The 27,194-nt window shown below is 26.7% G+C and overlaps 1 protein-coding gene and 1 long non-coding RNA gene across 7 annotated transcripts in view; both read left to right on the top strand.

Annotated features, from left to right (window-relative positions):
• The window catches only part of MICAL-like (protein), a 98,480-nt gene that overhangs the window by 59,508 nt on the left and 11,778 nt on the right, over positions 1 to 27,194 (top strand). The gene's annotated exons all lie outside the window — the stretch shown is intronic.
• On the top strand, positions 38 to 27,194 carry LOC105673080 (uncharacterized). 3 transcript variants are annotated; one of them, XR_010890740.1, is made up of 5 exons: positions 38 to 4,090; positions 4,271 to 8,485; positions 8,639 to 12,658; positions 12,826 to 17,083; positions 25,968 to 27,194. It is a non-coding gene; the product is annotated as an uncharacterized lncRNA (long non-coding RNA). The 3 variants fall into 3 exon arrangements; XR_010890741.1 differs by lacking the exon at positions 25,968 to 27,194 and adding an exon at positions 21,603 to 24,164; XR_010890739.1 differs by lacking the exon at positions 25,968 to 27,194 and adding an exon at positions 17,237 to 19,858 and having other exon boundaries at positions 4,257 to 8,485.

The following is a 27,194-nucleotide window of genomic DNA, read 5'->3' as shown; positions in this document are numbered from 1 at the left end:
GCATATCAATTTTATGTTTATAAATATATAAAATTTATAAAGTTAGATATATTTATATATTTATAATTTAAATACAATTTTTTAAATTTATAAAGTTATAAATTATATTCATAATTTTAAACAATATTTATAATCTTAAAACAAGATATGCTTCAAATTATGCTTTAAAGTCAAAAACTGTGTTTATGCATTTATAAAAAGTAAATCGACTTCATTATTATAACATAACATAATATAACGATTTTTTTATAGTGACGAATCTTCGAGTGACGTACTTAGTACATACATAATAAAAATTACAAAAATCAGATCATTAGTATTTGTTCGAAATGTATCGAATCGTAAGCTTAAAATAGATACAATGTCTACGTCACTCGCTATTTGAAGAAAGAACTGTTTGATATTATATATTTAGCAATTGGACCTGAAAATATTACTTTTTTCTATAATATTTTCATGAAAAAAGTAGAGATCAGAACCTTTAGCGAATCACTAACAGGACCATAGGAAAGAATTGGAGGATTATGTATTTCGCAGTTGGGCATAGAAGTATTGCTTTTTTGTGCATAAGAAGACGGTATTTCCAAATCCATGTACGAAATGTATATTTCTTTAGTTCTTTTTTACAGTATTTGTGTGAATAATTTTTGAAGAGTTTTGATGTTTACATTTTATATGACTTTATGAAATAATTTTGAATAATCATGTAAATAGTAAAATTTCGAATATACTGGTAAATGCGCAAGAAACAAATATAATACCCATGTTATTAAAAATCATAACGAAAGAGCGACTGTGACAATTTTGTACAAAATTACCGAATATTCGTACAAATGTATGTTTTGCAAAAATAAATATTGTTACATTAAATTTTTTAATTTTTGTAAACATGATGAAAAAAAGCATACACAAATTTTTAAATACGAAGAGAATAGAAAAGTACGAATATCACCGTAGAAATATGTTAATTATTTTAACAGATTATTATGTTTTTGCAATATTTTATCTGTGCGTATGTTTCGTTTAAACTTGAATCTTTAGTAAATAATGTATCAATACTCTAAAGTATTACAAACTAGTAGGAGATTGTATCATTTCATTATTTTATGCTTATTTAAAATATCCTCGATTTCGTCATTAATGTCGTCTTAAAGTATTATAAGCATATGAGAATTTCTATCATTTTACAATTTTAATTTTAAATTTATTTAAAAATTTCTCGTTTACATAAATCTAATGTTATTTTTAAAATAGTTTAAGTGTGTAGCAGATTGTATCATTTTATCATTTACATGTTGTTCTTATTTATAAATTTTACAGCTATGGAATTAATGTTGTATGTAACGTATTACAAGTAGAAAATTGTATCATTTCATTACCTTAATGTTACACTTATTCAAAAATTTCTAGATTTTCTTAGGAATGTAATGCTATTGTTATTTGCGTCACAGATTCAAGTTTTGGTAGATAGATTTGCACGTGCAAATGATAAAAAATACATAAAAAATTCATGTATTCATTTAAATGTAATTTCAGTTTGATTGTATTCACAGATACATATGGCATGTGATAATAATTTCTACATATATAATATATATTTATTTGAAAAAAATACATATATATAAGAAAATCATGTTTCATATTTAATTATTTTATATTACAAATATGTATTATGATTTTCTAAAAAGTAAAAAAAAAGAAACGTTTAATTTTTATAAGGATGAACATTAAGTGTCGATGTGATTTTTGATTGCTTTGTAACAGTGCTTAATATTAGTTCAACTTTTAGCCGATTTTTCTGGTCACTTAATTTTCATTCTTTTACCGTGCGTGTCATAATAACTAGGGCCAACGCCGCATATTGCAAAATTTTTTAATTGAACATGTTACTAAATAATCAGTAGGTGTGTGTATAATCGTTCCGAGCAATGCGCAGCGCATTGTAAATTACAAAATAATCTTTCATTACACAATATAAAATCTAACAAAATAATTTTATTTTAGAAGTTTGTGAATGCAATTGTTATTTGCATTTTTCTGTTACATAGATTCTGTTCGAATAAGAAATTTTACTATGAAATACGAACTGATTCGATCTTGAAATCCAAATTGTTGTCCGATCACTTAACTACTAGTCTTGGATTTATTTTTTATTCATTTGTTATTTTAAATATTGTATTAAATATTGCTTTAAATATTGTTTTATTTATTTTTTAATTATGTATGAGTTATTGAAATAATTATAATTAAATATGTACTTATATTTTATTATAAAAATATGTATTACTTGTTTATTTATCTACATGTGTTCCATGTTAATGAGACGGCAAGGATTGTTTTTTATACTCAAACAATCAAAAGTTACAATAAATTGTAACAAATTTGAAATATTAAATAATTGCTTTATTTCAATATGAATACCAAAGTTATGAATTTAAGATATTTAAAATTATAGTCAAGTAATTAGCAACAGAATAGTAGAACATGAAAATTACATCGATAACTTGTAGTACATTGCGAAGAAAAATGAAGGAAATGACGATAATGTTGGTAGTGCATTTAAATTAGAAATAAGGTGAATAAAATAGAAAAGGAAATATTTCTATTTCTGCAAAAAGTGTATCATATGCATTATTTTTTACATATCGCAATATAAATAATTAAAGAAATCACACATTTCTTCGATATAGACATTTTTATAGATAATAGAATATTAATTGAAAGTTAAAAAATTCTTTTAAGAACAACTTTTGCATTATTTAGAAAATATTATTTATATGTTTTACAGATTTGCTATAATGCCTCTTCTTCTTCCCCTCTCTTTTTCTCTCGCTCGCGAAATTGTTATATTATCATACATTCGCATTAGTTCTTATCGCTCTTCTTGATAACTGTTAGGTAGGTTTGAATGCTGTCAATATTTACGTTCAAATAGAAAAACTGTACGTCTCTTTCTTCGACCACTTCCATCAGGCACTGTTCGACGAAATAATGTACACATCGTCTTTAGTTAAACACGTTCTACCGTACAGATCAGACACAATGTCTTTGGAATTAAGGGCTAGAGAATTCTTTTGGATTCAAGAATTTTATGCAAAAAAGAAATCTAACCACAATTTTCAAGTGGAATGTCAAATTTGCGAACATGATATTAAATACGCGTCAGTTGATAAGTTTAAGAAACACATGTCTGTTATGCATCAAGATAAACTTATAATGGAATGGGATATGCAACATAAGCATGATGTGTGGAAATATTTTTACTTAACAAGAGATGGAAAATCAAGATGTATTGTATGTAAAATTGTGATATCTACAGGATGGTCGACGCATTTATTACAGAATCACTTATCGACAAATCATGAGGACAAAGATCTAAAGCCCTATAGATCACAAGATTGGGCTTGGAAATACATCAACGCAGAAGAAAGTAATAATTTTTTTGGAAAATGTAAGCTTTGTGACACAAAAATGAGGTTTCCGTTGATGCTCGAAAATTTAAGAGATCACCTCCGAATACATAATTTAGAGAAACCCATTAAACGAAACGTACCGATGTTGGAAGAAAACTTTAAACAATCGTTTTTGATGGACAGCTTTTATGTAATAGCTGAAGAGGATTTTCGAGTAAAATGTAAGCATTGTTTAAACCAGTTTTTATATGTCTCCATCGAGACGATTGAGGAGCACATGAGCAAGCATAAAGATATTTCCGATTATGAAAACTATATGAAGACGACGGAAGAAAGAAAAATAGGCTGGAAAGGTATGAGGTTCATAGATGATAATGCAGGTGAAATAGAATGTATGGTATGTCATACAATTTTGGCAAATAAATTATGCATAAACGATCATGAGAAACTACATTCTACGAAGCTGCTCCGTTATCATACTTATTGGGGATTTAAATACATGAGACAATTAGGAGATTTGGCTAAATGTACGATTTGTGAAGAAAATGTAATACTTTTGTGGGATGCGAGCCATTTACGAAGTCACATGTCAGAACATCATGCAAAGGAAGTTGAAGAATTATGTCGAGCATTTGAATCGTCACCGTCATGCACTGTACTTTAAAAAAAAAATAAACGTGAGTTTGAATCAATCTTTTTTTAATTATTATTGTTATCATATTATATTTATCATTACATTTTATTTTTTGAGTGGCGTTCTCAATACATAAAAACAACAAAAATCAAGTAATTAATATTTGTTCTGATTATATTGTTTCTGATATATTATAAATGTTGATATAGATTTATCTGTATAGAGTTCGACACAATTGCAAATGATGGTAGCGACTTTTTTAAGGAGCATCTCGTGACCAGCAATAACGGCAGATTTGACTTTGACCGAAGTGATTTCAAATACATGAAGACATTGGCATATAATTTGACTTATTTGTCGCATATCAGTTTTATGTTTATAAATATATAAAATTTATAAAGTTAGATATATTTATAATTTAAATGCAATTTTTTTAATTTATAAAATTCGAAACTATATTCATAATTTTAAACAATATTTATAATCTTAAAACAAGATATGCTTCAAATTACGCTTTAAAGTAAAAAACTGTGTATATGCATTTATAAAAAGTAAATCGACTTTATTATTACAACATAACATAAAATAACGATTTTTTTATAGCGACGAATTTTCGAGTGATGTACTTAGTACATACATAATAAAAATAACAAAAATCAGATCATTAGTATTTGTTCGAAAAGTATCGAATCGTATGCTTAAAATACATACAATGCCTACGTCACTCGCTATTTGAAGAAAGAACTGTTTGATATTATATATTTAGCAATTGGACCTGAAAATATTACTTTTTTGTATAATATTTTCATGAAAAAAGTAGAGATCAGAACCTTTAGCGAATCACTAACAGGACCATATTAGGAAAGAATTGGAGGATTATGTATTTCGCAGTTGGGCATAGAAGTATTGTTTTTTTGTGCATAAGAAGACGGTATTTCCAAATTCATGTACGAAATGTATATTCCTTTAGTTCTTTTTTACAGTATTTGTGTAAATAATTTTTGAAGAGTTTTGATGTCTACATTTTATATGACTTTATGAAATAATTTTGAATAATCATGTAAATAGTAAAATTTCGAATATATTGGTAAATGCGCAAGAAACAAATATAATACCCATGTTATTAAAAATCATAACGAAAGAGCGACTGTGACAATTTTGTACAAAATTATCGAATATTCGTACAAATGTATGTTTTGCAAAAATAAATATTGTTACATTAAATTTTTTAATTTTTGTAAACATGTAGAAAAAAAGCAGACACAAATTTTTAAATACGAAGAGAATAGAAAATACGAATATCACCGTAGAAATATGTTACTTATTTTAACAGATTATGTCTTTGCAATATTTTATCTGTGCTTATGTTTTGTTTAAACTTGAATTTTTAGTAAGTAACGTCATCAATACTCTAAAGTATTACAAACTAGTAGGAGATTGTATCATTTCATTATTTTATGCTTATTTAAAATATCCTCGATCTCGTCATTAATGTAGTCTTAAAGTATTATAAGCATGTGACAATTTCTATCATTTTACAATTTTAATTTTAAATTTATTTAAAAATTTCTCGCTTACATAAATTTAATGTTATTTCTAAAATAGTTTAAGTGTGTAGCAGATTGTATCATTTTATTATTTACATGTTGTTCTTATTTATAAATTTTTCAGCTATGGATTTAATGTTGTATGTAACGTATTACAAGTAGAAAATTGTATCATATCATTACCTTAATGTTACGCTTATTCAAAAATTTCTAGATTTTCTTAGGAATGTAATGCTGTTGTTATTTGCGTCACAGATTCAAGTTTTGGTAGATAGATTTGCACGTGCAAATGATACATAAAAAATTCATGTATTCATTTAAATGTAATTTTAGTTTGATTGTATTCACACAGATACATATGGCATGTGATAATAATTTCTACATATATAATATATATTTGTTTGAAAAAAATACATATATATAAGAAAATCATGTTTCATATTTAATTATATTATACAAATATGTATTACGATTTTGTAAAAAGTAAAAAAAAAGAAACGTTTAATTTTTATGAGGATGAACATTAAGTGTTGATGTGATTTTTGATTGCTTTATAACAGTGCTTAATATTAGTTCAACTTTTAGCCGATTTTTCTGGTCACTTAATTTTCATTCTTTTACCGCGCGTGTCATAATAACTAGGGCCAACGCCGCATATTGCAAAATTTTTAAATTTAACATGTAACTAAATAATGAGTAGATGTGTGTATAATCGCCCCGAGCAATGCGTAGAGCATTGTAAATTACAAAATAATTTTTTATTACACAATATAAAATCTAACAAAATAATTTTATCTTAGAATTTTTTGAATGCAATTGTTATTTGCATCTGTCTGTTACATAGATTCTGTTTGAATAAGAAATTTTACCATGAAATGCGAACTGTTTGACATTCGATCTTGAGATTCAAATTGTTGTCTGATCACTTAACTACTAGTCTTGGATTTATTTTTTATTAATTTTTTATTTTAAATATTGTATTGAATATTGTTTTATTTATTTTTCAATTTTGTATGTGTTATTGAAATAATTATAATTAAATATGTACTTATATTTTATTATAAAAATATGTATTACTTGTTTATTTATCTACATGTGTTCCATATTAATGAGGCGGCAAAGATTGTTTTTTATACATAAACAATCAAAAGGTACAATAAATTGTAACAAATTTGAAATATTAAATATTTGCTCTATTTTAATATGAATACCAAAGTTATGAATTTAAGATATTTAAAATTATAGTCGTCAAGTAATTAGCAACAGAAGAATAGTAGAACATGAAAATCACATCGATAACTTGTAGTACATTGCGAAGAAAAATGAAGGAAATGACGATAATGATTGTGGCCCATCAAAAATGGAAATGAGGTGAATAAAATAAAAAAGGAATTATTTCTATTTCTGCAAAAAGTGTATCATATGCATTATTTTTTACATATCGCAATATAAATAAATAAAGAAATCACACATTTCTTTGATATAGACATTTTTATAGATAATAGAATATTAATTAAAAGTTAAAAAATTCTTTTAAGAACAACTTTTGCATTATTTGGAAAATATTAATTATCTGTGTTACTGATTTGCTGTAATATTTCCCTCTCCCCCCCTTCAACTTGCTCGCTCGCGAATTTGTTATATTACTATACATTCGCATCCTACCGTTCCTCTTGATAACTGTTAGGTAGGTTTAAACGCTGTCAATATTTACGTTCAAATAGAGAAACTATACGTCTCTTTCTTCGACCACTTCCATCTGGCACTTTTCAACGAAATAATATTCGCATCGTCTTCAGTTAAACGCGTTCTATCGTACAGATCAGACACAATGTCTTGGGAATCAAGGGCTGAAGAATTTTCCTGGATAAATGAAAACTATCTAAAAAAGAATACAAACCGCAATTTTCAAGTGAAATGTAAAATTTGCCGAAATCATATTAAATACGCGAAAGTTGATGCGTTTAAAAAACACATGTCTGATGAGCATCAATCTGAAGTTAACATGGAACGCGATATGCAACAAAAGCATGACATGTGGAAATATTTTAATCTAACGAAGAAGGGAAAAGCAAGATGTATTGTATGTGATAAAGTGAAGCGTAGAAAAACGTCAAACGATTACTTACAACGTCACATATCGAAATATCATAACGAGGAAAAACATCTGAAGCCTTATGAATCACAAGATTGGGCTTGGAAATACATCAACGCAGAGGAAGTTAATAATTTTTTTGGAAAATGTAAGCTTTGTGACACAAAAATGAGGTTTCCGTTGATGCTTGAAAAATTAAGAGATCACCTTCGAGAACATGATGTAATAGTAGACGTTAAACGAGACGTAGAGATGTGGAAAACCAAAATTAATGGAAAGTTGTGGTGGTTGGATATTTTTTATACAATAGCTGAAGAGGATTTTCGAGCAAAATGTAAGGATTGTGGGGACAGTTATTTATATGTCTCCAATACGACAATTGAGGAGCACATGAGTAAGCATAAAGATATTTCCGATTATGAAAAATATATGGAGACGACGGAAGAAAGAGAAATAGGCTGGAAAGGTATGAGGTTCATAGATGATAAAGCAAGAGAATTAGAATGTATGGTATGTCATGAAATTCTGCCAAATAAGTTCTCCATTTGTAAAAAACATAAGATTCGAGAGCTGCTCCCCTATTATGCTTATTGGGGATTTAAATACATGAGACAACTTGGAAATTTGGCGAAATGTACAATTTGTGAAGAAGATGTAGAACTTGTGTGGCAGAAGAGCTATTTAAAAAGTCACGTGTTAAATCAACATAAAATGAAATATAAAACGAATCAAATATACATTAAAAATCAACAAGCTATTCCGTCGACAAGCCAGATGGCCTAAAAGAATAATAAACGTGAGTTTCAATCATATTTTTTATTAATTATTATTGTTATCATATTATTATTATCATTACATTTTATTCTTTGAGTGGCGTTTTTAATATATAAAAATAACAAAAATCAAGTAATTACTATTTGTTTCTGATATATTATATATGTTTATATAGATTTAACGAGACATAGAGTTTGATAACTGGAAATGATGGCAGCGACACTTTTAATTAGCATGGTTTGACTTTGACTTAAGTGATTTGAAATACATGAAGACATTGGCATATAATTTGACTTATTTGTCGCATATCAGCTTTATGATTATAAATATATAAAATTTATAAAGTTAGATATATTTATATATTTATAATTTAAATGCAATTTTTTAAATTTATAAAATTATAAACCATATTTATACTTTTAAACAATATTTATAATCTCAAAACAAAATATGCTTCAAATTACGCTTTAAAATCAATAATTGTGTTTATATATTTACAAAAAGTAAATCGACTTTATGATTATAACATAACATAATATAATGATCTTTTTATAGTGACGAATCTTCGAGTGACGTACTCAGTACATATATAATAAAAATAATAAAAATCGGATCATTAGTATTTGTTCAAAATGTATCGAATTGTAGCTTAAAATACATATAATGTCTACGTCACTCGATATTTGAAGAAAAAACAATTTGCTATTATATATTTTGCAATTGGACCTGAAAATATTATTTTTTTGTACAATATTTTCATGAAAAAAGTAGAAATCAGAATCTTTAGCGAATCACTAATAGGACCATATTAGGAAAGAATTGGAGGATTATGTATTTCGCAGTTGGGCATAGAAGTATTGCTTTTTTGTCCATAAAAAGACAGTATTTCCAAATCCATGTACGAAATGTATATTCCTTTAGTTCCTTTTTGCAATGCTGGTGTAAATAATTTTTGAAGAGTTTTGATGTCTACATTTTATATGACTTTATGAAATGATTTTGAATTATTATGTAAAAAGTAGAAAAAAAGCATACACAATTTATTAAATACGAAGAGAAGAGAAAAGTATACGAATATCACCATAGAAATATGTTAATTATTTGAACAGATTATGTTTTTGCAATATATTATCTGTACGTATGTTCCGTTTAAACTTGAATTTTTAGTAAATAATGTATCAATACTCTAAAGTATTACGAACAAGGAGATTGTATTATTTCATTATTTTATACTTATTTAAAAATTTCTCAATCTTGTCATTAATATCGTCTTAAAGTATTATAAGCATGTAAGAAATTCTATCATTTTAGAATTTAATTTTTAGCTTATTTAAAAGTTTCTCGTTTACAAATTTAACGTTACCTTTAAAATAATTCAAGCGTGTAACAGATTGTATCATTTTATCATTTTAATGTTATTTTTATTTACAAATTCTTCAACTATGAAATTAATGTTTTATTTAAGGTATTACAAGTAACAAATTGTATTTTATTACATTGCTGTTACGCTTATTTAAAAATTTGTAGAACTTTTTACGAATTTAATGTTCTTGTAATTTGCGTGTTAAATTTAAGTTCTGGTAGATAGGTTTGCATGTGCAAATAATATAAATAAAATTCATGTATTCATATAAATGTAGTTTGAGTTTGATTGTACTCACACAGATACATATGGCATGTGATAATAATTGTTACATATATAATATATTTATTTGAAAAAAAAATACATATCTATAAGAAAATTATGTTTTATATTTAATTATATTTTACAAATGTTTATTATGATCTTGTAAAATGTAAAAAAAAAGAAACGTTTAATTTTTCTCAAGAGGAACATTATGTATCGAAATGATTTTTCATTGCTTTGTAACAGTGTTCAATATTAGTTAAACTTATATCCGATTTTTCTGGTCACCTATTTTTCATTCATTTACCGCGCGTGTCATAACTAGGGCCAACGTTGAATATTGCAAAATTTTTAAATTTAACATGTAACTAAATAATTAGTAGGTGTGTGTATAATCGTTCCGAGCAATGCGCAGAGCATTGTAAATTACAAAATAATCTTTCATTACACAATATAAAATCTAACAAAATAATTTTATTTTAGATGTTTGTGAATGCAATTGTTATTTGCATTTTTCTGTTACATAGATTCTGTTCGAATAAGAAATTTTACCATGAAATACGAACTGATTCGATCTTGAAATCCAAATTGTTGTCCGATCACTTAACTACTAGTCTTGGATTTATTTTTTATTAATTTTTTATTTTAAATATTGTATTAAATATTGCTTTAAATATTGTTTTATTTATTTTTCAATTATGTATGAGTTATTGAAATAATTATAATTAAATATGTACTTATATTTTATTATAAAAATATGTATTACTTGTTTATTTATCTACATGTGTTCCATGTTAATAAGACGGCAAAGATTGTTTTTTATACTCAAACAATTAAAAGTTACAATAAATTGTAACAACTTAAAATATTAAATATTTGCTCTATTTTAATATGAATACCAAAGTTATGAATTTAAGATACTTAAAATTATAATCGTCAAGTAATTAGCAACAGAAGAATAGTAGAACATGAAAATCACATCGATAACTTGTAGTACATTGCGAAGAAAAATGAAGGAAATGACGATAATGTTGGTAGTGCATTCAAATTAGAAATAAGGTGAATAAAATAGAAAAGGAAATATTTCTATTTCTGCAAAAAGTGTATCATATGCATTATTTTTTACATATCGCAATATAAATAAATAAAGAAATCACACATTTCTTCGACATAGACATTTTTATAGATAATAGAATATTAATTGAAAGTTGAAAAATTCTTTTGAGAACAACTTTTGCATTATTCAGAAAATATTATTTATATGTTTTACAGATTTGCTATAATGCCTCTTCTTCTTCCTTTCTCCTTTTCTCTCGCCCGCGAAATTGTTATATTATCATACATTCGCATCAGTTCTTCTCGCCCCTCTTGATAACTGTTAGGTAGGTTTGAATGTTGTCAATATTTACGTTCAAATAGAAAAACTGTACGTCTCTTTCTTCGACCATTTCCATCAGGCACTGTTCGACGAAATAATGTTCGCATCGTCTTTAGTTAAACGCGTTTTATCGTACAGATCAGACACAATGTCTTTGGAATTAAGGGCTAGAGAATTCTCCTGGATACAAGAATTTTATGCAAAAAAGGAATCCAACCACAATTTTCAAGTGGAATGTCAAATTTGCGAACGTGATATTAAATACGCGTCAGTTAATAAGTTTAAGAAACACATGTCTGTTAAGCATCAAGATCAACTTAAAATGGAATTCGATATGCAACATAAGCATGATGTGTGGAAATATTTTTGCTTAACAACAGGAGGAAAAGCAAGATGTATTGTATGTAAAATTGTGATATCTATATGGTCGACGCATTTCTTACACAGTCACTTATCAGTTCATGAGAACAAAGATCTAAAGCCCTATAAATCACAAAGTTGGGCTTGGAAATACATCAAAGCAGAAGAAATTAATAATTTTTTTGGAAAATGTAAGTTTTGTTACACAAAAATGAGGTTTCCGTTGATGCTCGAAAATTTAAGAGATCACCTCCGAGGACATAATTTAGAGAAAGCCATTAAACGAAACGTACAGATGTTGGAAGATAACTTCAAATATTCGTTTTGGATGAAAAGTTTTTATACAATAGCTGAAGAGGATTTTCGAGTAAAATGTAAGCATTGTTTAAACCAGTTTTTATATGTCTCCAATGAGACGATTGAGGAGCACATGAGCAAGCATAAAGATATTTCCGATTATGAAAACTATATGAAGACGACGGAAGAAAGAAAAATAGGCTGGAAAGGTATGAGGTTCATAGATGATAATGCAGGTGAAATAGAATGTATGGTATGTCATATAATTCTGGCAAATAAATTATGCATAAACGATCATGAAAAACTACATTCTAAGAAGCTGCTCCGTTATCATACTTATTGGGGATTTAAATACATGAGACAATTAGGAGATTTGGCTAAATGTTCGATTTGTGAAGAAAATGTAATACTTCTGTGGGATGCGAGCCATTTACGAAGTCACACGACAATACAACATGCAAAGGAAGCGGAAGAATTATGTCGAGCATTTAGACCGTCGCCGTCATGCACTGTACTTTAAAAAAAAAATAAACGTGAGTTTCAATTAATCTTTTTATTAATTATTATTGTTATCATATTATATTTATCATTACATTTTATTTTTTGAGTGGCGTTCTCAATACATAGAAACAACAAAAATCAAGTAATTAATATTTGTTTTGATTATATTGTTTCTGATATATTATAAATGTTTATATAGATTTATCTGTATAGAGTTCGACAATTGCAAATGATGATAGCGACATTTTTAAGGAGCATCTCGTGACCAGTAATAACGGCAAATTTGACTTTGACCGAAGTGATTTCAAATACATGAAGACATTGGCATATAATTTGACTTATTTGTCACATATCAGTTTTATGTTTATAAATATATAAAATTTGTAAAGTTAGATATATTTATAAATTTTTAATTTAAATATAGCATTTTAAATTTATAAAATTATAAATTATATTTCTTATTTTAAACTATATTTATAATTTTAAAACAAGATATGCTTCAAATTACGCTTTAAAATCAAAAACTGTGTTTATACATTTATAAAAAGTACATCGCCTTCATGATTTTAACATAACATAATATAACGATTTTTCTATAGTGACGAATCTTCGAGTGACGTACTTAGTACATACATAATAAAAATAACAAAAATCAGATCATTAGTAGTTGCTCGAAATGTATCGAATCGTAAGCTTAAAATACATACAATGCCTACGTCACTCGCTATTTGAAGAAAGAACTGTTTGATATTATATATTTAGCAATTGGACCTGAAAATATTACTTTTTTGTATAATATTTTCATGAAAAAAGTAGAGATCAGAACCTTTAGCGAATCACTAACAGGACCATATTAGGAAAGAATTGGAGGATTATGTATTTCGCAGTTGGGCATAGAAGTATTGCTTTTTTGTGCATAAGAAGGCGGTATTTCCAAATCCATGTACGAAATGTATATTCCTTTAGTTCTTTTTTACAGTATTTGTGTAAATAATTTTTGAAGAGTTTTGATGTCTACATTTTATATGACTTTATGAAATAATTTTGAATAATCATGTAAATAGTAAAATTTCGAATATACTGGTAAATGCGCAAGAAACAAATATAATACCCATGTTATTAAAAATCATAACGAAAGAGCGACTGTGACAATTTTGTACAAAATTACCGAATATTCGTACAAATGTATGTTTTGCAAAAATAAATATTGTTACATTAAATTTTTTAATCTTTGTAAACATGTAGAAAAAAAGCATACACAAATTTTTAAATATGAAGAGAATAGAAAAGTATATATACGAATATCACCGTAGAAATGTGTTAATTATTTTAACAGATTATTATGTTTTTGCAATATTTTATCTGTGCGTATGTTTCGTTTAAACTTGAATCTTTAGTAAATAAGGTATCAATACTCTAAAGTATTACAAACTAGTAGGAGATTGTATCATTTCATTATTTTATGCTTATTTAAAATATCTTCGATTTCGTCATTAATGTCGTCTTAAAGTATTATAAGCATATGAGAATTTCTATCATTTTACAATTTTAATTTTAAATTTATTTAAAAATTTCTCGTTTACATAAATCTAATGTTATTTTTAAAATAGTTTAAGTGTGTAGCAGATTGTATCATTTTATCATTTACATGTTGTTCTTATTTATAAATTTTTCAGCTATGGAATTAATGTTGTATGTAACGTATTACAAGTAGAAAATTGTATCATTTCATTACCTTAATGTTACGCTTATTCAAAAATTTCTAGATTTTCTTAGGAATGTAATGCTATTGTTATTTGCGTCACAGATTCAAGTTTTGGTAGATAGATTTGCACGTGCAAATGATACATAAAAAATTCATGTATTCATTTAAATGTAATTTCAGTTTGATTGTATTCACACAGATACATATGGCATGTGATAATAATTTCTACATATATAATATATATTTATTTGAAAAAAAATACATATATATAAGAAAATCATGTTTCATATTTAATTATATTATACAAATATGTATTACGATTTTCTAAAAAGTAAAAAAAAAGAAACGTTTAATTTTTATGAGGATGAACATTAAGTGTTGATGTGATTTTTGATTGCTTTATAACAGTGCTTAATATTAGTTCAACTTTTAGCCGATTTTTCTGGTCACTTAATTTTCATTCTTTTACCGCACGTTTCATAATAACTTGGGCCAACGCCGCATATTGCAAAATTTTTAAATTTAACATGTAACTAAATAATCAGTAGGTGTGTGTATAATCGCCCCGAGGAATGCGCAGGGCATTGTAAATTACAAAATAATCTTTTATTACACATTATTATATGTAACAAAATAATTTTATTTTAGAAGTTTTTTAATGCAATTGTTATTTGCATCTGTCTGTTACATAGATTCTGTTCGAATAAGAAATTTTACCATGAAATGCGAACTGTTTGACATTCGATCTTGAGATTCAAATTGTTGTCCGATCACTTAACTACTAGTCTTGGATTTATTTTTTATTAATTCTTTATTTTAAATATTGTATTAAATATTGCTTTAAATATTGTTTTATTTATTTTTCAATTTTGTATGTGTTATATAAATAATTATAATTAAATATGTACTTATATTTTATTATAAAAATATGTATTATTTGTTTATTTATCTACATGTGTTCCATGTTAATGAGACGGCAAAGATTGTTTTTTATACATAAACAATCAAAAGTTACAATAAATTGTAACAAATTTGAAATATTAAATATTTGCTCTATTTTAATATGAATACCAAAGTTATAAATTTAAGATATTTAAAATTACAGTCGTCAAGTAATTAGCAACAGAATGGTAGAATATGAACATTACACCGATAACTTGTAGTACATTGCGAAGAAAAATGAAGGCAATGACGATAACGATTGTGGCGCATCAAAAATGGAAATGAGGTGAATAAAATAAAAAAGGAAATATTTCTATTTCTGCGAAAAGTGTATCAAATGCATTATTTTTTATATGTCGCAGTATCAATAAATAAAAAGCCACACATATGTTTGATATAGACATTTTTATAGATAATAGAATATTAATTGAAGGTTATAAATTTCGTTAAGAACAACTTTTGCATTATTTGGAAAATATTATTTATTTGTGTTACTGATTTGCTGTAATGTTTTTCTCCTCCCCCCCTCCCCTTCAACTTGCTCGCTCGCGAAATTGTTATATTACTATACATTCGCATCCTACCGTTCCTCTTGATAACTGTTAGGTAGGTTTAAACGCTGTCAATATTTACGTTCAAATAGAGAAACTAAACGTCTCTTTTTTCGACCACTACCATCAGGCACTTTTTAACGAAATAATATTCGCATCGTCTTCAGTTAAACGCGTTCTATCGTACACATCAGACACAATGTCTTGGGAATCAAGGGCTGAAGAATTTTCCTGGATAAATGAAAACTATCTAAAAAAGAAATCAAACCGCAATTTTCAAGTAAAATGTAAAACTTGCCGAAATCATATTAAATACGCGAAAGTTGATGCGTTTAAAAAACACATGTCTGATGAGCATCAATCTGAAGTTAACATGGAATGCGATATGCAACAAAAGCATGATATGTGGAAATATTTTAATCTAACGAAGAAAGGAAAAACAAGATGCATTGTATGTGATAGAGTGAAGCGTAGAGAAACGTCAAGCGGTTCCTTAAAACGTCACATATCGAAATATCATAACGAGGAAAAACATCAGAAGCCTTATGAATCACAAGATTGGGCTTGGAAATACATCAACGCAAAGGAAGTTAATAATTTTTTTGGAAAATGTAAGCTTTGTGACACAAAAATGAGGTTTCCGTTGATGCTTGAAAAATTAAGAGATCACCTTCGAGAACATGATGTAATAGTAGACGTTAAACGAGACGTAGAGATGTGGAAAACCAAAATTAATGGAAAGTTGTGGTGGTTGGATATTTTTTATACAATAGCTGAAGAGGATTTTCGAGCAAAATGTAAGGATTGTGGGGACAGTTATTTATATGTCTCCAATACGACAATTGAGGAGCACATGAGTAAGCATAAAGATATTTCCGATTATGAAAAATATATGGAGACGACGGAAGAAAGAGAAATAGGCTGGAAAGGTATGAGGTTCATAGATGATAAAGCAAGAGAATTAGAATGTATGGTATGTCTTGAAATTCTGCCAGATAAGTTCTCCATTTGCAAAAAACATATGATTCGAGAGCTGCTCCCCTATTATGCTTATTGGGGATATAAATACATGAGACAACTTGGAAATTTGGCGAAATGTACAATTTGTGAAGAAGATGTAGAACTTGTGTGGCAGAAGAGCTATTTAAAAAGTCACGTGTTAAATCAACATAAAATGAAATATAAAACAAATCAAATATACATGAGAAATCAACAAGCAATTCCGTCGACAAGCCAGATAGCCTAAAAGAATAATAAACGTGAGTTTCAATCATGTTTTTTATTAATTATTATTGTTATCATATTATTATTATCATTACATTTTATTCTTTGAGTGGCGTTTTTAATATATAAAAATAACAAAAATCAAGTAATTACTATTTGTTTCTGATATATTATATATGTTTATATAGATTTATCTATACATAGAGTTGATAATTGGAAATGATGGCAGCGACACTTTTAATTAGCATGGTTTGACTTTGACTTAAGTGACTTGAAATACATGAAGACATTGGCACATATAATTTGACTTATTTGTCACATATCAGCTTTATGATTATAAATATATAAAATTTGTAAAGTTAGATATATTTATAAATTTTTAATTTAAATATATTATTTTAAATTTATAAAATTATAAATTATATTAATAATTTTAAACAATATTTATAATCTTAAAACAAGATATGCTTCAAATTTTGCTTTAAAATCAATAACTGTGTTTATACATTTATAAAAAGTAAATCGACTTCATGATTATAACATAACATAATATAATGATCTTTTTATAGTGACGAATCTTCGAGTGACGTACTCAGTACATATATAATAAAAATAATAAAAATCAGATCATTAGTATTTGTTCGAAATGTATCGAATCGTAGCTTAAAATACATACAATGTCTTCGTCACTCGATATTTGAAGAAAGAACAGTTTGCTATTATATATTTTCAATTGGACTTGAAAATATTACTTATTTGTACAATATTTACATGAAAAAAGTAGATATCAGAACCTTTAGCGAAACTAACAGGACCATATTAGGAAAGAAGTGGAGGATTATGTATTTCGCAGTTGGGCATAGAAGTATTGCTTTTTTGTGCATAAGAAGGCGGTATTTCCAAATCCATGTACGAAATGTATATTCCTTTAGTTCTTTTTTACAGTATTTGTGTAAATAATTTTTGAAGAGTTTGGATGTCTACATTTTATATGACTTTATGAAATAATTTTGAATAATCATGTAAATAGTAAAATTTCGAATATACTGGTAAATGCGCAAGAAACAAATATAATACCCATGTTATTAAAAATTATAACGAAAGAGCGACTGTGACAATTTTGTACAAAATTATCGAATATTCGTACAAATGTATGTTTTGCAAAAATAAATATTGTTACATTAAATTTTTTAATTTTCGTAAACATGTAGAAAAAAAGCAGACACAAATTTTTAAATACGAAGAGAATAGAAAAGTACGAATATCACCGTAGAAATATGTTACTTATTTTTCACAGATTATGTCTTTGCAATATTTTATCTGTGCTTATGTTTTGTTTAAACTTGAATCTTTAGTAAATAACGTATCAATACTCTAAAGTATTACAAACTAGTAGGAGATTGTATCATTTCATTATTTTATGCTTATTTAAAATATCCTCGATCTCGTCATTAATGTTGTCTTAAAGTATTATAAACATGTGAGAATTTCTATCATTTTACAATTTTAATTTTAAATTTATTTAAAAATTTCTCGTTTACATAAATTTAATGTTATTTCTAAAATAGTTTTAGTATGTAGCAGATTGTATCATTTTATTATTTACATGTTGTTCTTATTTATAAATTTTTCAGCTATGGATTTAATGTTGTATGTAACTTATTACAAGTAGAAAATTGTGTCATATCATTACCTTAATGTTACGCTTATTCAAAAATTTCTAGATTTTCTTAGGAATGTAATGCTATTGTTATTTGCGTCACAGATTCAAGTTTTGGTAGATAGATTTGCACGTGCAAATGATACATAAAAAATTCATGTATTTATTTAAATGTAATTTTAGTTTGATTGTATTCACACAGATACATATGGCATGTGATAATAATTTCTACATATATAATATATATTTGTTTGAAAAAAATACATATATATAAGAAAATCATGTTTCATATTTAATTATATTATACAAATATGTATTACGATTTTCTAAAAAGTAAAAAAAAAGAAACGTTTAATTTTTATGAGGATGAACATTAAGTGTTGATGTGATTTTTGATTGCTTTATAACAGTGCTTAATATTAGTTCAACTTTTAGCCGATTTTTTTGGTCACTTAATTTTCATTCTTTTACCGCGCGTGTCATAATAACTAGGGCCAACGCCGCATATTGCAAAATTTTTAAATTTAACATGTAACTAAATAATGAGTAGGTGTGTGTATAATCGCCCCGAGCAATGCGTAGAGCATTGTAAATTACAAAATAATTTTTTATTACACAATATAAAATGTAACAAAATAATTTTGATTTAGAATTTTTTGAATGCAATTGTTATTTGCATCTGTCTGTTACATAGATTCTGTTTGAATAAGAAATTTTACCATGAAATGCGAACTGTTTGACATTCGATCTTGAGATTCAAATTGTTGTCTGATCACTTAACTACTAGTCTTGGATTTATTTTTTATTAATTTTTTATTTTAAATATTGTATTAAATATTGTTTTATTTATTTTTCAATTTTGTATGTGTTATTGAAATAATTATAATTAAATATGTACTTATATTTTATTATAAAAATATGTATTACTTGTTTATTTATCTACATGTGTTCCATATTAATGAGACGGCAAAGATTGTTTTTTATACATAAACAATCAAAAGTTACAATAAATTGTAACAAATTTGAAATATTAAATATTTGCTCTATTTCAATATGAATACCAAAGTTATGAATTTAAGATATTTAAAATTATAGTCGTCAAGTAATTAGCAACAGAATGGTAGAATATGAAAATCACACCGATAACTTGTAGTACATTGCGAAGAAAAATGAAGGCAATGACGATAATGATTGTGGCGCATCAAAAATGGAAATGAGGTGAATAAAATAAAAAAGGAAATATTTCTATTTCTGCAAAAAGTGTATCATATGCATTATTTTTTACATATCGCAATATAAATAAATAAAGAAATCACACATTTCTTTGATATAGACATTTTTATAGAGAATAGAATATTAATTGAAAGTTAAAAAATTCTTTTAAGAACAACTTTTGCATTATTTGGAAAATATTATTTATCTGTGTTACTGATTTGCTGTAATGTATCCCTCTCCCCCCCCCCCCCTTCAACTTGCTCGCTCGCGAAATTGTTATATTACTATACATTCGCATTTTACCGCTCCTCCTGATAACTGTTAGGTAGGTTTAAACGCTGTCAATATTTACGTTCAAATAGAAAAACTGTACGTCTCTTTCTTCGACCACTTCTATCACGCACTTTTCGACGAAATAATGTTCGCATCGCCTTTAGTTAAACACGTTCTACCGTACAGATCAGATACAATGTCTTGGGAATCAAGGGCTGAAGAATTTTCCTGGATAAATGAAAACTATCTAGAAAAGAAATCAAAGCACAATTTTCAAGTGAAATGTAAAACTTGCCGAAATCATATTAAATACGCGAAAGTTGATGCGTTTAAAAAACACATGTCTGATGAGCATCAATCTGAAGTAAACATGGAATGCGATATGCAACAAAAGTATGATATGTGGAAATATTTTAATCTAACGAAGAAAGGAAAAACAAGATGTATTGTATGTGATAGAGTGAAGCGTAGAAAAACGTCAAACGGTTCCTTAAAACGTCACATATCGAAATATCATAACGAGGAAAAACATCAGAAGCCTTATGAATCACAAGATTGGGCTTGGAAATACATCAACGCAGAGAAAGTTAATAATTTTTTTGGAAAATGTAAGCTTTGTGACACAAAAATGAGGTTTCCGTTGATGCTTGAAAAATTAAGAGATCACCTTCGAAAACATGATGTAACAGTAGACGTTAAACGAGACGTAGAGATGTGGAAAACCAAAATTAATGGAAAGTTGTTGTGGTTGGATATTTTTTATACAATAGCTGAAGAGGATTTTCGAGCAAAATGTAAGGATTGTGGGGACAGTTATTTATATGTCTCCAATACGACAATTGAGGAGCACATGAGTAAGCATAAAGATATTTCCGATTATGAAAAATATATGGAGACGACGGAAGAAAGAGAAATAGGCTGGAAAGGTATGAGGTTCATAGATGATAAAGCAAGAGAATTAGAATGTATGGTATGTCATGAAATTCTGCCAGATAAGTTCTCCATTTGTAAAAATCATACGATGCGAGAGCTGCTCCCCTATTATGCTTATTGGGGATATAAATACATGAGACAACTTGGAAATTTGGCGAAATGTACAATTTGTGAAGAAGATGTAGAACTTTTGTGGCATAAGAGCTATTTAAAAAGTCACATGTTAAATCAACATAAAAAGAAATATAAAATGAATAAAGTATACGTGAAAAATCGACAAGCTATTCCGTCGACAAGCCAGATAGCCTAAAGGAATAATAAACGTGAGTTTCAATCATATTTTTTATTAATTATTATTGTTATATTATTATTATTATTACATTTTATTCTTTGAGTGGCGTTTTTAATATATAAAAATAACAAAAATCAAGTAATTACTATTTGTTTCTGATATATTATATATGTTTATATAGATTTATCTATACATAGAGTTTGATAATTGGAAATGATGGCAGCGACACTTTTAATTAGCATGGTTTGACTTTGACTTAAGTGATTTGAAATACATGAAGACATTGGCATATAATTTGACTTATTTGTCACATATCAGCTTTATGATTATAAATATATAAAATTTGTAAAGTTAGATATATTTATAAATTTTTAATTTAAATATATTATTTTAAATTTTTAAAATTATAAATTATATTAATAATTTTAAACAATATTTATAATCTTAAAACAAGATATGCTTCAAATTTTGCTTTAAAATCAATAACTGTGTTTATACATTTATAAAAAGTAAATCGACTTCATGATTATAACATAACATAATATAATGATCTTTTTATAGTGACGAATCTTCGAGTGACGTACTCAGTGCATATATAATAAAAATAATAAAAATCAGATCATTAGTATTTGTTCGAAATGTATCGAATTGTAGCTTAAAATACATACAATGTCTACGTCACTCGATATTTGAAGAAAGAACAGTTTGCTATTATATATTTTCAATTGGACTTGAAAATATTACTTATTTGTACAATATTTACATGAAAAATGTAGATATCAGAACCTTTAGCGAAACAAACAGGACCATATTAGGAAAGAAGTGGAGGATTATGTATTTCGCAGTTGGGCATAGAAGTATTGCTTTTTTGTGCACAAGAAGACGGTATTTCCAAATCCATGTACGAAATGTATATTCCTTTAGTTTCTTTTTACAATGCTTGTGTGAATAATTTTTGAAGAGTTTGGATGTCTACATTTTATATGACTTTATGAAATAATTTTGAATAATCATGTAAATAGTAAAATTTCGAATATACTGGTAAATGCGCAAGAAACAAATATAATACCCATGTTATTAAAAATCATAACGAAAGAGCGACTGTGACAATTTTGTACAAAATTATCGAATATTCGTACAAATGTATGTTTTGCAAAAATAAATATTGTTACATTAAATTGTTTAATTTTCGTAAACATGTAGAAAAAAAGCAGACACAAATTTTTAAATACGAAGAGAATAGAAAAGTACGAATATCACCGTAGAAATATGTTACTTATTTTAACAGATTATGTCTTTGCAATATTTTATCTGTGCTTATGTTTTGTTTAAACTTGAATTTTTAGTAATTAACGAATCAATACTCTAAAGTATTACAAATTAGTAGGAGATTGTATCATTTCATTATTTTATGCTTATTTAAAATATCCTCGATCTCGTCATTAATGTTGTTTTAAAGTATTATAAGCATGTGACAATTTCTATCATTTTACAATTTTAATTTTAAATTTATTTAAAAATTTCTCGCTTACATAAATTTAATGTTATTTTTAAAATAGTTTAAGTGTGTAGCAGATTGTATCATTTTATTATTTACATGTTGTTCTTATTTATAAATTTTTCAGCTATGGATTTAATGTTGTATGTAACGTATTACAAGTAGAAAATTGTATCATATCATTACCTTAATGTTACGTTTATTCAAAAATTTCTAGATTTTCTTAGGAATGTAATGCTATTGTTATTTGCGTCACAGATTCAAGTTTTGGTAGATAGATTTGCACGTGCAAATGATACATAAAAAATTCATGTATTTATTTAAATGTAATTTCAGTTTGATTGTATTCACACAGATACATATGGCATGTGATAATAATTTCTACATATATAATATATATTTGTTTGAAAAAAATACATATATATAAGAAAATCATATTTTATATTCAATTATATTATACAAATATGTATTACGATTTTCTAAAAAGTAAAAAAAAAGAAACGTTTAATTTTTATGAGGATGAACATTAAGTGTTGATGTGATTTTTGATTGCTTTATAACAGTGCTTAATATTAGTTCCACTCTTAGCCGATTTTTCTGGTCACTTAATTTTCATTCTTTTACCGCGCGTGTCATAATAACTAGGGCCAACGCCGCATATTGCAAAATTTTTAAATTTAACATGTAACTAAATAATGAGTAGGTGTGTGTATAATCGCTCCGAGCAATGCGTAGAGCATTGTAAATTACAAAATAATTTTTTATTACACAATATTAAATCTAACAAAATAATTTTATTTTAGAATTTTTTAAATGCAATTGTTATTTGCATCTGTTTGTTACATAGATTTTGTTTGAATAAGAAATTTTACCATGAAGTGCGAACTGTTTGACATTCGATCTTGAGATTCAAATTGTTGTCTGATCACTTAACTACTAGTCTTGGATTTATTTTTTATTAATTATTTATTTTAAATATTGTATTAAATATTGTTTTATTTATTTTTCAATTTTGTATGTGTTATTGAAATAATTATATAATTAAATATGTACTTATATTTTATTATAAAAATATGTATTACTTGTTTATTTATCTACATGTGTTCCATATTAATGAGACGGCAAAGATTGTTTTTTATACATAAACAATCAAAAGGTACAATAAATTGTAACAAATTTGAAATATTAAATATTTGCTCTATTTCAATATGAATACCAAAGTTATGAATTTAAGATATTTAAAATTATAGTCGTCAAGTAATTAGCAACAGAATGGTAGAATATGAAAATCACACCGATAACTTGTAGTACATTGCGAAGAAAAATGAAGGCAATGACGATAATGATTGTGGCGCATCAAAAATGGAAATGAGGTGAATAAAATAAAAAAGGAAATATTTCTATTTCTGCAAAAAGTGTATCATATGCATTATTTTTTACATATCGCAATATAAATAAATAAAGAAATCACACATTTCTTTGATATAGACATTTTTATAGATAATAGAGAATATTAATTGAAAGTTAAAAAATTTTTTTAAGAACAACTTTTGCATTATTTGGAAAATATTATTTATCTGTGTTACTGATTTGCTGTAATGTTTCCCCCTCCCCCCCTTCAACTTGCTCGCTCGCAAAATTGTTATATTACTATACATTCGCATCCTACCGTTCCTCTTGATAACTGTTAGGTAGGTTTAAACGCTGTCAATATTTACGTTCAAATAGAGAAACTATACGTCTCTTTCTTCGACCACTTCCATCAGGCACTTTTCAACGAAATAATATTCGCATCGTCTTCAGTTAAACGCGTTCTATCGTACAGATCAGACACAATGTCTTGGGAATCAAGGGCTGAAGAATTTTCCTGGATAAATGAAAACTATCTAAAAAAGAAATCAAACCGCAATTTTCAAGTGAAATGTAAAATTTGCCGAAATCATATTAAATACGCGAAAGTTGATGCGTTTAAAAAACACATGTCTGATGAGCATCAATCTGAAGTTAACATGGAATGCGATATGCAACAAAAGCATGATATGTGGAAATATTTTAATCTAACAAAGAAAGGAAAAGCAAGATGTATTGTATGTGATAAAGTGAAGCGTAGAAAAACGTCAAACGATTCCTTAAAACGTCACGTATCGAAATATCATAAGAAGGAAAAACATCTGAAGCCTTATGAATCACAAGATTGGGTTTGGAAATACATCAACGCAGAGAGAGTTAATAATTTTTTTGGAAAATGTAAGCTTTGTGACACAAAAATGAGGTTTCCGTTGATGCTTGAAAAATTAAGAGATCACCTTCGAGAACATGATGTAATAGTAGACGTTAAACGAGACGTAGAGATGTGGAAAACCAAAATTAATGGAAAGTTGTGGTGGTTGGATATTTTTTATACAATAGCTGAAGAGGATTTTCGAGCAAAATGTAAGGATTGTGAAGACAGTTATTTATATGTCTCCAATACGACGATTGACGAGCACATGAGTAAGCATAAAGATATTTCCGATTATGAAAAATACATGGAGACGACGGAAGAAAGAGAAATATTCTGGAAAGGTATGAGGTTCATAGATGATAAAGCAAGAGAATTAGAATGTATGGTATGTCATGAAATTCTGCCAGATAAGTTCTCCATTTGTAAAAATCATACGATGCAAGAGCTGCTCCCCTATTGTGCTTATTGGGGATATAAATACATGAGACAACTTGGAAATTTGGCGAAATGTACAATTTGTGAAGAAGATGTAGAACTTGTGTGGCAGAAGAGCTATTTAAAAAGTCACGTGTTAAATCAACATAAAAAGAAATATAAAATGAATCAAATATACATGAAAAATCAACAAGCTATTCCGTCGACAAGCCAGATAGCCTAAAAGAATAATAAACGTGAGTTTCAATCATATTTTTTATTAATTATTATTGTTATCATATTATTATTATCATTACATTTTATTCTTTGAGTGGCGTTTTTAATATATAAAAATAACAAAAATCAAGTAATTACTATTTGTTTCTGATATATTATATATGTTTATATAGATTTAACGACATAGAGTTTGATAACTGGAAATGATGGCAGCGACACTTTTAATTAGCATGGTTTGACTTTGACTTAAGTGATTTGAAATACATGAAGACATTGGCATATAATTTGACTTATTTGTCGCATATCAGCTTTATGATTATAAATATATAAAATTTATAAAGTTAGATATATTTATATATTTATAATTTAAATACAATTTTTTAAATTTATAAAATTATAAATTATATTAATAATTTTAAACAATATTTATAATCTTAAAACATGATATGCTTCAAATTTCGCTTTAAAGTCAAAAACTGTGTTTATGCATTTATAAAAAGTAAATCGACTTCATTAATATAACATAACATAATATAACTTTTTTTTTATAGTGACGAATCTTCGAGTGACGTACTCAGTACATATATAATAAAAATGATAAAAATCAGATCATTAGTATTTGTTCGAAATGTATCGAATCGTAGCTTAAAATACATACAATGTCTACGTCACTCGATATTTGAAGAAAGAACAGTTTGCTATTATATATTTTGCAATTGGACCTGAAAATATTACTTATTTGTACAATATTTTCATGAAAAAAGTAGATATCAGAACCTTTAGCGAAACTAACAGGACCATATTAGGAAAGAATTGGAGGATTATGTATTTTGCAGTTAGGCATAGAAGTATTGCTTTTTTGTGCACAAGAAGACGGTATTTCCAAATCTATGTACGAAATGTATATTCTTTTAGTTTCTTTTTACAATGCTTGTGTGAATAATTTTTGAAGAGTTTGGATGTCTACATTTTATATGATTTTATGAAATGGTTTTGAATAATTAAAAAGTAAAATTTCGAATATATTGGTAAATGCGCAAGGAACAAATATAATACCCATGTTATTAAAAATCATAACGAAAGAGCGACTGTGACAATTTTGTACAAAATTACCGAATATTCGTACAAATGTATGTCTTGCAAAAATAAATAATGTTACATTAAATTTTTTAATTTTCGTAAACATGTAAAAAAAAAGCATACACAAATTTTTAAATACGAAGAGAAGAGAAAAGTACGAATACCACCGTGGAAATATGTTAATTATTTGAACAGATTATGTTTTTGCAATATATTATCTGTACGTATGTTCCGTTTAAACTTGAATCTTTAGTAAATAATGTATCAATATTTTAAGGTATCACAAACATGTAGGAGATTGTATCATTTTATTATTTTGT

Source organism: Linepithema humile, chromosome 6 (assembly GCF_040581485.1).
Source record: "Linepithema humile isolate Giens D197 chromosome 6, Lhum_UNIL_v1.0, whole genome shotgun sequence".
Classification (NCBI taxonomy): Eukaryota; Metazoa; Arthropoda; class Insecta; order Hymenoptera; family Formicidae; genus Linepithema; species Linepithema humile.
The sequence above is the reverse complement of the archived record's forward strand: the minus strand, read 5'-3'. Positions and strand labels throughout refer to the sequence as shown.